Genomic DNA, 9,384 nt, shown 5'->3' with positions numbered 1-9,384 from the left:
CTAGCTAAAAGTATTTATTCTTAAGGGAGGAGACACACATCTTTACTTCATCTACCATATTCAGTCAGCCACCATGCCAGTCATACTCACACAGGAATTGTTGTCCTGGTACAAAGCTCTTATCCAGCCAAAGGGGAAGAAGGGAGAGAGATTCCTTCCTGCCCTTCTGATGGCTGTGACAAATGGCCTCTACTCATGGTCAGTAGTGGGATGATGGTCTTGCCTGGGCTGGGGAAGGGGGGTTAGTATAGGTTGACCTGAGAAAATGTGTACTCATAGAAATTGTACTGGTTTCATAACATCATGGCTTACTATTTTCTTGGAACCTTGTCTTAAATCCATAAGATTACTCATGAGGAATGGAAAGCCTTTGCATGTCTAATATCCAGAGTTTGGGTAAGGAAACCAGAGAACAGCTAGAAAAGGAATTGTACATTGGCCTAGCAGGCAGCCAGAAGGAGAAGCTTCCTGCCTTTCCTTAGGCTCCTCTAGCCTACCTTTATGACTTTCCCCAGCCTAGTTCTTTATGTGGCAGCATCTTGACTTCAACTACCAGCCAACCTCATGATGTCTGTTCTACAGACCTTGGCTACATCTGTTTCTCAGACCTTCCAGACAAAGCACATAGACTGCACTTTGAAGATGGCATCTACTTCCTCAGAGCAGAGACCACTGGGCACGTGACATGTGTCAGTGTCCCTAGTAGCTAGGGACACTGAGCTGGGAGGATGGCAGTTCAAAGCCAACTGGCAGAACCGTTTCAGGAATCCCCATAGACAGGTATGATGGTATGTGCCTGCCATCCAAGCTAGATGCGAGGCTGAAGTCAGTATTACTGTACTTCCAGGTTAGTCCTGCTCCCCCCCCCAAGATATGTCCATAGGACTCCATCTAAATAAAAGAAGCTGGGTGCAGTGTGCTGTACCTATCACCCAAGCAACAACTGTGGGAAATAACTAGGCAGATCTTGGTCCAGGCATATGTAAACATGACTGAGCAGTAGAACCCCTCTAGCAATCCGAATTCAAAGCACAATATTGCACAAAACAAAAGAAGCCAAGGGACCACCTCTTGCCAGCCCTGGTTGGTTGGATTATACCAATAGAACAGTAGCAGGAAGAGATGAAGAGGATGGTAGCAGGAAGAGATGAAGAGAATGGAAATAGTAACTGAATCTTTGAGGCCTATGTTTTCCTGCAGTCTCCAGTCTGTTAGATTTTTATTGCCAGACTGCGCCACCTGCCGGTTGCTTCCTTGAATTGCATAATTCGGAAAGTTTCATCCATCCTGAATATAGATTCTTCCTAAATATATAAATTTTTAAAAAAGAACATTGTTCTAACACAAACTAATAGACATGTGCATTAAATCTCTCCAGCTCTTAACCTCTTATTCTATATGAAGAAAGAAGCCATTAACTGAGATGGAATTGGTAGTTAACAGTAAGATGAAAGTTAAAAATAGAACCATTTAGGTTGTTTTAAATGAAAAAATTATGACCCTCTTAAATAAACTCCACCAAAAAATGGATTTACTAGAAGGATAAACACTTTCCAAATAGCCTGCCTACATGAAAATTGAATTACTTGAAATAATATCTCACACACTTGATAAGCAATCCAAAAATGATCATTTGAATTTTCAAACCTTGTACATTTTATAATCCTCATACTGAATGTTGTCACATTCCTTTAAGTGGCTTGAATTCTTGGTTGAAAGGCCTTGAATATGTGTCAGTTCATCCAGGCTCAGATCCCCTCTGCCTTTTTTTGCAAGCACCTTGTATTCTCAAATCACTAATAATCAGGGTAACACTTTAGTCAAATCTTAGCCAATAAGCCTTAATTTCACTCAGAAACCTCACTAATTATGATAGGTCCTAGACATCAAAAACTTAGAATAATTAAGCAACAACTTTTAAAATTAGACAATGAACCATAAACAAATCACACTGTTGTGCAACTTTTAACGGCTAAAAAATAAAAAGTTACTTTTAGCATGGGAAATTTGGCTGGGGCCAGCTTAGTGATTTGTCATTTAAGGTGAAATAGACCAAGGGTTAGATATTGTCTTCCTTGTTTTTCTTTGGCCATTTCTGGGCCATGAACTCATGGCCTCCTGCTCATGCTTAGCTTTATAGCTCAAGGCTGGAGCTCTATCACTTAAGCCACACCTCCAGTTCGGCCTGTTTGTGCTGGTTACATGCAAGATATGTCTCTCAGATTGGTCTGCTCAGGCTGGCTTTAAACTGTAATCCTCACATCTCAGCTTCCTATCTAGTTAGGATTACAGGTGTGACTCACAGGCTCCTGGCTCAAGTCTTTCATTTTTCAAATGCATACCTGCTCTCCTTGGGTTGAAACTGCAATCTTAGAATCAAACAACATGTAACACCATCCTATTCCAAAAGTTTCCTTTCTTATGTGCAATAACTTTTGTTCTATGTTATTTGGCACAGAGCACAGGATCTCCCAGATTTTAGTTGCAACTGAACATGATTAGAAAGAAAAATCAAGTTGAATGTGTTTCCTAGGACCTCTGTGACAATGTACCACAAAGTGTGGATGGCTTGCAACAGCTGAAATCCATACTGTCATTGTTCTGGAGGTTAAAGTACAAAATCAAGAAGGCCAGCAATCCCTGTTCCCTTTGTGACTTTGGGTGGCCACTTTCTTTGTCTCTTCCTAACTCTGGCAGAGACTAGCAAGCAGTCCTTGATGTTCCTTGGCTGGAAGATTCAGTCCTCAGTCTCTGCCTGGGCCATGATAGGACATCTGTTTTTCTTTTAAGATCATCTGTCATACTGCATTAGGACTTAGCCCTATAACCGTATCAACTTGATTATACCTGTGCAGACTCTTCAAATCTTTGGGAGTGACAGCTGAACCTATAACATGTACCCAATGGAGTGTCTTTCAAATTAGTAAGGACTCTACTCCAGTGCCCAAGAACTTCATCAAAGCAGAAGTTCCAGAGGTATGTATGGGGCTGCGATGTAGCTCAGTGGCAAAGCACTTACCAAGCAAGTGCAATGTCCTGGGTTCAATCTCCAGTACCAAAAAAAAAAAAAAAAAAGAGGTACTTATGGTCTTTCTAAAACTAAGATCTAGCTACTTCCTATTTTTGCTCAGAAATTCTTCAAAGGCTAGAATCCTATTCCTTTGCATGGAGTTCAGTAACCGAGTCTACTCACCCTGCCCTTCCTTTCCCTTCTTGCGGCTGTTAACTTCTGGGGGTCTTTGAACTATGCCCTAACCTCTCTTTTTGCCTTTGAAGAATGCACCCCACTATTTTACCTGGCAAATGCAAACACAGACCTTAAGTTTCAGCTCAAGAGTTTCTTCCTCTGAGAAAGCAGTGCTAACACTTTCATGAGTGTTGCTAGCTACAGTTTGGTACAGAGGCTAGGAATTTAAAAACCAGGAATCTGGATTGGAATTCTGGCTCCATTGCTTTGGCAGCTGTCACCTTGGGCCAGTCATGAGGAAATCTCTGCTCCTGCTCTCGTATCAGAATGCAGAGGTATTCATTAGACAACAGGTAGGGCTAGTGTGGGCTTTCAAGTTTAAACTTGTAGAAAATTCAACATTGACTTGTACCACCTATTAACTTCCCAGTGCTAGGTATGATATCTTAACCTTATCTAGCGCCAATCACAGTGCAGTTTCTGGCATATTCTCCACAGTAGCTTATTGACTAAATTTGAAGGTAGCGACCACATTTTTCCTTGGTCCACTTAGCCTAGAAGAGTGCTTGCAAAGACAAAGATTTGTCTTCGTGGTTTTACATTGAAGAACCTCAATGCCAGCCAGGCGCTGGTGGCTCATGCCTGTAATCCTAGCTACTCAGGAGGCTGAGATCTGAGGATCGCGGTTCAAAGCCAGCCCGGGCAGGAGAGACCGTGAGACTCCTATCTCCAATAAACCACCAGAAAACCGGAAGTGGCGCTGTGGCTCAAGTGGTAGAGCGCTCGCCTTGAGCTGAAGAGCTGAGGGACAGCGCCCAAGCCCAGAGTTCAAGCCCCACGACCGACAAAAAAAAGAAAAAAAGAACCTCAATGCCAAAGACAGGAATGGGAAGTCCATTCCTCTTTCTCCAGGAAGTTTGTGAGACTGTAGAAGACCCACAGAAGGATGGCTGGAAGAAATGTAATCTCTGCAGGGGACAACTCGCTTATACAGAACTGTATCTCCAGTGTCTGCATAGCAAGTTGACCACTGGTTCTCCACAAATACATGCTGAATGAGGAAAATGGAAGTTGTAAAGTCAGAAGTGGAATAAAAACCAAGAAATAACTGTTTCTTTTTAACATCCAAACATAAGAATTACAGAAGTGAGATTATATGCTACTTATGAATATAAAGTGTGCAAATCTGAAGGAAGCCTAAACTTATAAATCAGAATGTTTGAAAAGTCTCTTCGCTGTGTATGAGCTGGTGAAGCCAGCTGTGATCCTGACTATTCAGGACGTTGGAATCTGAGGAAGACAAATCCCAGAGACTCTTATCTTCAGTTAACCAGCAGAAAGCCCGATGTGGAGGTGTGGCTCGAGTGGCACAGCCACGCCTTGAGTGAAAAACGAAAACAAAAACAAAAAAAGCAAAAGCAAGAGGCTCTGAGTTCGAGCGTGCGTGCATGCGTGCGCGCACGCACACGCGACTCATGACCATCAAAGCATGTTCTCTTACCTAGCAGTCCTGTAGAATTTGTTTCCCTTCGCAGTCAGGAAATAGTTCATTGAGAAAACATTTGCATGTGAACTATGAGAAATCTATCATTCACTTGTATATGAAATATAATTAAGAAATTTTTATTGAATTCCACATTTCTTAAACTTCTATTCGGCTATCACATGTGAGTCCCACAAACAGAACGTACTTGAAATTAGAGATGTTTAGAGAGGATATACTGTGAAAATATTACCTCTTTAAAAGGACCAAGGTCAGGCTAAATCAAGGTAATGCTAAATCAAGGTAACTTTATAGAAAACTTTGTATTTTGTTCAAATAGCCCGGTAAAACACACAAGTTTGTAGAAAGAAAAGTTCTCAGATCTGGAAGGCTTATTCCTTTTAGTTTATTTTTTGTTATAATTCAGAAATATAAGGTATGAAAATTGGATAGTTCTCCCACAAAAACCTCTAGAAAGTTCTAAATTGTATCAAAATAGCCATTTATCCTTTCATTTTTCTATTTAAAAAACAATTTGACTTGTCACATCAAGCAAGTGTCAACTACACTGGCAACTATTTGCTCTGTAAAGTAGCATATCCGCGCCACAGAGCAGCCTTGCAGTCTCACAGGAAGATTCGGTCAGCAGTGGAGGTTAGGGTAGCCATGCTTTGTCAAGCTGAGTTACCAAGACACTGGGGATGAGAAAGATACAAAGCAACTGACATCTAAAGTATGAATATTTGTAAGTGGGCTCAAATGAGTTCCCCAGGCTTAAATGAGAACATGTCATATAAAACAAATGTGGTGACATAATTCAGAACAAAATTATGGTACTGCTTTCTTCTAGAAAGAGAAAATTATACAATGCATCTATTACACAAATATCTTCTACATCTAAATATATCTAAATGTCTCTCCAGGTTCCATTTGCAAGAATCCAGATATTTATAATTAAATATAGACAAGTATTAGTGTGAAAGACGACCACAACAGCATTGTAAATTTCCTTTTTCTCTTTCTCTTTCCAAATTCATCCCTTTATTTTGTTTGAATGAGTTCAAACCCAGAGCTTCAGGCTGGAGCCACACTGCCAGCCTTTGAGCTTTAGCTTATTTTATACATTTGTCTCTCACCCTTGCCTGAGCTGACCTTGAACTATGATCTTCCTCCATTTCCTGAGTAGTTGGGATTACAAGCATGTACTACCATAACTACTTGTTCTATGAAATAGAATTTCACTTTTTTTTTTTGGCCTAGATTGGCTTCAAACTGCTATCTTCCTATTTTTAAGTCCAAGTAGATTACTTTTTTTCTTTTCAATTTAAAAAATACAGATCACACCCTCACAATGCTTTTTTTTTCTTTCCTGTATTGGGGATCCCAGGACCTCTTGAATGCTAGGCAAGCACTCTACCACAGAGCCACATTCCCAACCCATGATTATTGTTTTTTTTTTGTAAAAAAAAAAAAGAAATGAGGATTGTTTTGTAATCCATTTTCAATTTTGGAAGTCCTTTGGACATAGCTTAGAATTTATACAGCTGAAAGAGTTCGTTTTTAAAGAAGCAAGCTTAAAAGACGAACATATCTGTGTTCTCTCCTATGTGCAAACTACATCTAAAAGACATAGTCATGGACATACACGCACAAGTGTGCACACACAACACTCCATTTACATAATTATACATGTGGATAAACATAAAACGACTCTAAGACAAAGGAAAAAAGGGGTAGGGCAAAATGGAGGGTACATACTTTTCTAACATATTCGAAATATAGATGAAAATCCTGAATGAAAGCTGTTGGCTCAGTAGGGTACTGGGAGTCAGGAAAAAGTATAGACTGGGGCAGAGAACAGGTATTAGTGGGAGGGGGCTGGGCAAACAAGAAGGATGAAGGAGGTTGAAAATGGTCTATATCATTTGCAACTATGAAAACAGAGCAATGAAACCTGTTGAAGTTGTTTGGGGAAAGAATAGGGAAAGGAGGTGACTGAGAAGCTGAGATTGATTGGGATACATTGTAAACATGGCCCGGTGAAAATCATCCTCTAGATTGATTTACTTTTGGGTATAGTAAGTGTTGAATTAATCTGATCCTTTTTTTTTTTTTAAAGTGAGTTTTCTATCTAGGTCTTTTCCCACCAAAGTGATCTAGAAAACTCGTTTCTTTGCCCCCTAACCCTTCTCTCCTTGAACAAAAGGAAAACAAGTAGTCCAAGAATGAAGCACAAACAGATAAAGAACTTTCCTTGAACATTAAGCAAGATGCTTTGTACTCATAAATAGACCTGTGGAATAACCCCTTTATATAGCTACTTAAAATACTAATAAACCAACATTCCTTGTAACATTTTCATTTTGCATTTCTGGGTAGTCAGGCACTAAATGAATACAATCCCTTATCCAAAAATTTCTAGGCCAGACCTATTTCAGGATTCATCATTTGTTGGATTTACAAAAGGTAATACAGTAAATATTGCAAAACATGTCTATCAAATTTGGGCAAGACCTATAATCAAATCGTTATTTTTCTCAGGTAAAATTATTAAGCAGGCTCCTGATGTGGCATAAATAAAAAGTATAGCACTTCACATTCAAGCTTTGCTAACAAAAACAAATTTCCTCTTGGCCACAGAACCATTTTGGTGCAACCAACCCCTGGTAAATGGTTGCAGTTATTCAAAGCCATTTATATTAAATAATGTTTTCTGAAAGAATGATTAATATATACCATTCTTAGATCTTGATGAAGGTACTGTGGAAGCCACTTGAAAGTCAAGAACTACAAAAACTGAAGCACAAAAACAAGCCTATCTATAACTTCTAGGCTTTTTATCATTTTTGTTTTTATTGATTTTTACCATAGAAAAGTTTCTTCTCTAAAAGTAGAGGTCTTTTCCCTCCAAAGTGATTTAGAAAGCATGGCTATGGATGCAAGGAGAAGTAATAAGGAGGCGAAGGAACATTCCCCTAGGTCGGGGCACACTGGAGAAGGAACAGGATGGAAGAGGTGAGGCACTTGCTGTAGAAATCCACGAAGGGAACAAGAGTCCTGCATCCCAGAAAGTACACTGCTGGGTGCAGAGGGTTTCCAGAAGGAACAGAGGATTCCCTGACACATACCTAACACCTGGCAAGACCACACTGCTCTCGGCGTCAGTGGAGAGTCACAGAGAATAGTCAATCATCCTACTAAACGCCAGGACGAGCCAGGCACCAGTGGCTCTCACCTGGAGTCCTAGCGACTCAGTATCACCAGGCTCTCAGTATCATCATTTGAAGCCAGCAGGAGCAGGAAAGTCTATAAAACTCTTATCTCCAGGTACCCAGAGAAAAAAGCTGTGGCTCAAGTGGTAAGAGTGTCAGCCTTGAGCGATAAAGCTAAGGGGAAGCTCCTAGAGCCCGAGTTCAAGCCCCAGTACTGGCACGCGCACACGCGCACTCGCACACACACACACACACACAGATTTTTCAGAATCAGACATCTTTCTCTAATGAAATCTATAACCAACCTTTCCTAAAAGCTATACGTATGCTACAAAGATAAGAATTACACACTTTTCATTGGTTTTTTTTTTTTGGTCTGTTTTAATGACTGCATGAATTAATTTAAAAAGTGAAGTCAAATAAATCTTGGCTGGTCTCTTTTTGTTTGTTTTACAAAAATATCTCAGCAATATAAGCAAAATGGAAAGGAGGAGAGAGGACGAGCACACAGGTGCTACCACAGAACGGAATGGAACAGAAGTGGATTTCGGTCATCATGGCTATTGAAGAAACTGTAAACTTTTAAGATTCTAAGATTTTATTTCTCTTCAGAAAATATTTAAGGTTGGTTGTGTTTCCCCTTGAATTAAAAAAAAAAAAGAAAAAGAGTTGCTATGAGGGTCTGAAGGAGAGAAGCAAAGCCTGCCCTTCCTTCTGCACTGCCCTCTCCCCTCACCCCTACAGCTCAGCTCAATGGGATCAAAAAAAGGGAAACTCATCTCCACTGGCAGCCGGGGACGCGCATCCCAAACACAACATGACACAGTGACGTCGGTGACCCTCAGCCTCCCTGGCAACACCCAAAACTCATCTTGACCAAAATACATCAAGTTCAAGCTGGGCGCCAATCGTGTGTGTAATCCTAGCGATTCAGGAGGCTGAGATCTGAGGATCACAGTTTGAGGCCAGTCTTGGCACAACAGTCCATGAGACTCATCTCTAAGTAACCACCAAAAAGCTAAAAGTGGAGCTGTAGCTCAAGTGTAGAGCATTAGTCTTGAGCAAAAAAACAAGCTGTCCCCCAGGCCGAGTTTAAACTCCAGAATTGGCACACCGGTGCAAACACACACACATACACACACACACACACACACACACACACACACACACACACACACACACACAAATACATAAAGTTCAAAACACAACAAAAACCAGCTTCTAGGGAAAGCTCAACAACTACTATAATAAAACCTTCAGACCTTCTAGTGGGGAATCAAGTATGGCTAGACTTGATCTCTATGGAGCTTAAAAACAAAAAAGAAGAATAAATAGGAAAAATCTAAATTACCCTTCTATTCTTTACCCTGTTCACCTGCTATTGTCCTCACACTATAATGGTCCCACCTCAGAGCCCAGAAAACCCACGTCTCCCAACCTGCATTTGCATAGTGTCAATCATATTGTCTGGAGTTAAATTCCTATCCCTTTGTTTGGCACCG

This window comes from Dipodomys merriami, unplaced genomic scaffold (genome assembly GCF_024711535.1).
Source record: "Dipodomys merriami isolate MVZ:Mamm:240054 unplaced genomic scaffold, mDipMer1.0.p SCAF_2, whole genome shotgun sequence".
Lineage (NCBI taxonomy): Eukaryota > Metazoa > Chordata > Mammalia > Rodentia > Heteromyidae > Dipodomys > Dipodomys merriami.
Note: the sequence above shows the minus strand (reverse complement) of the source record.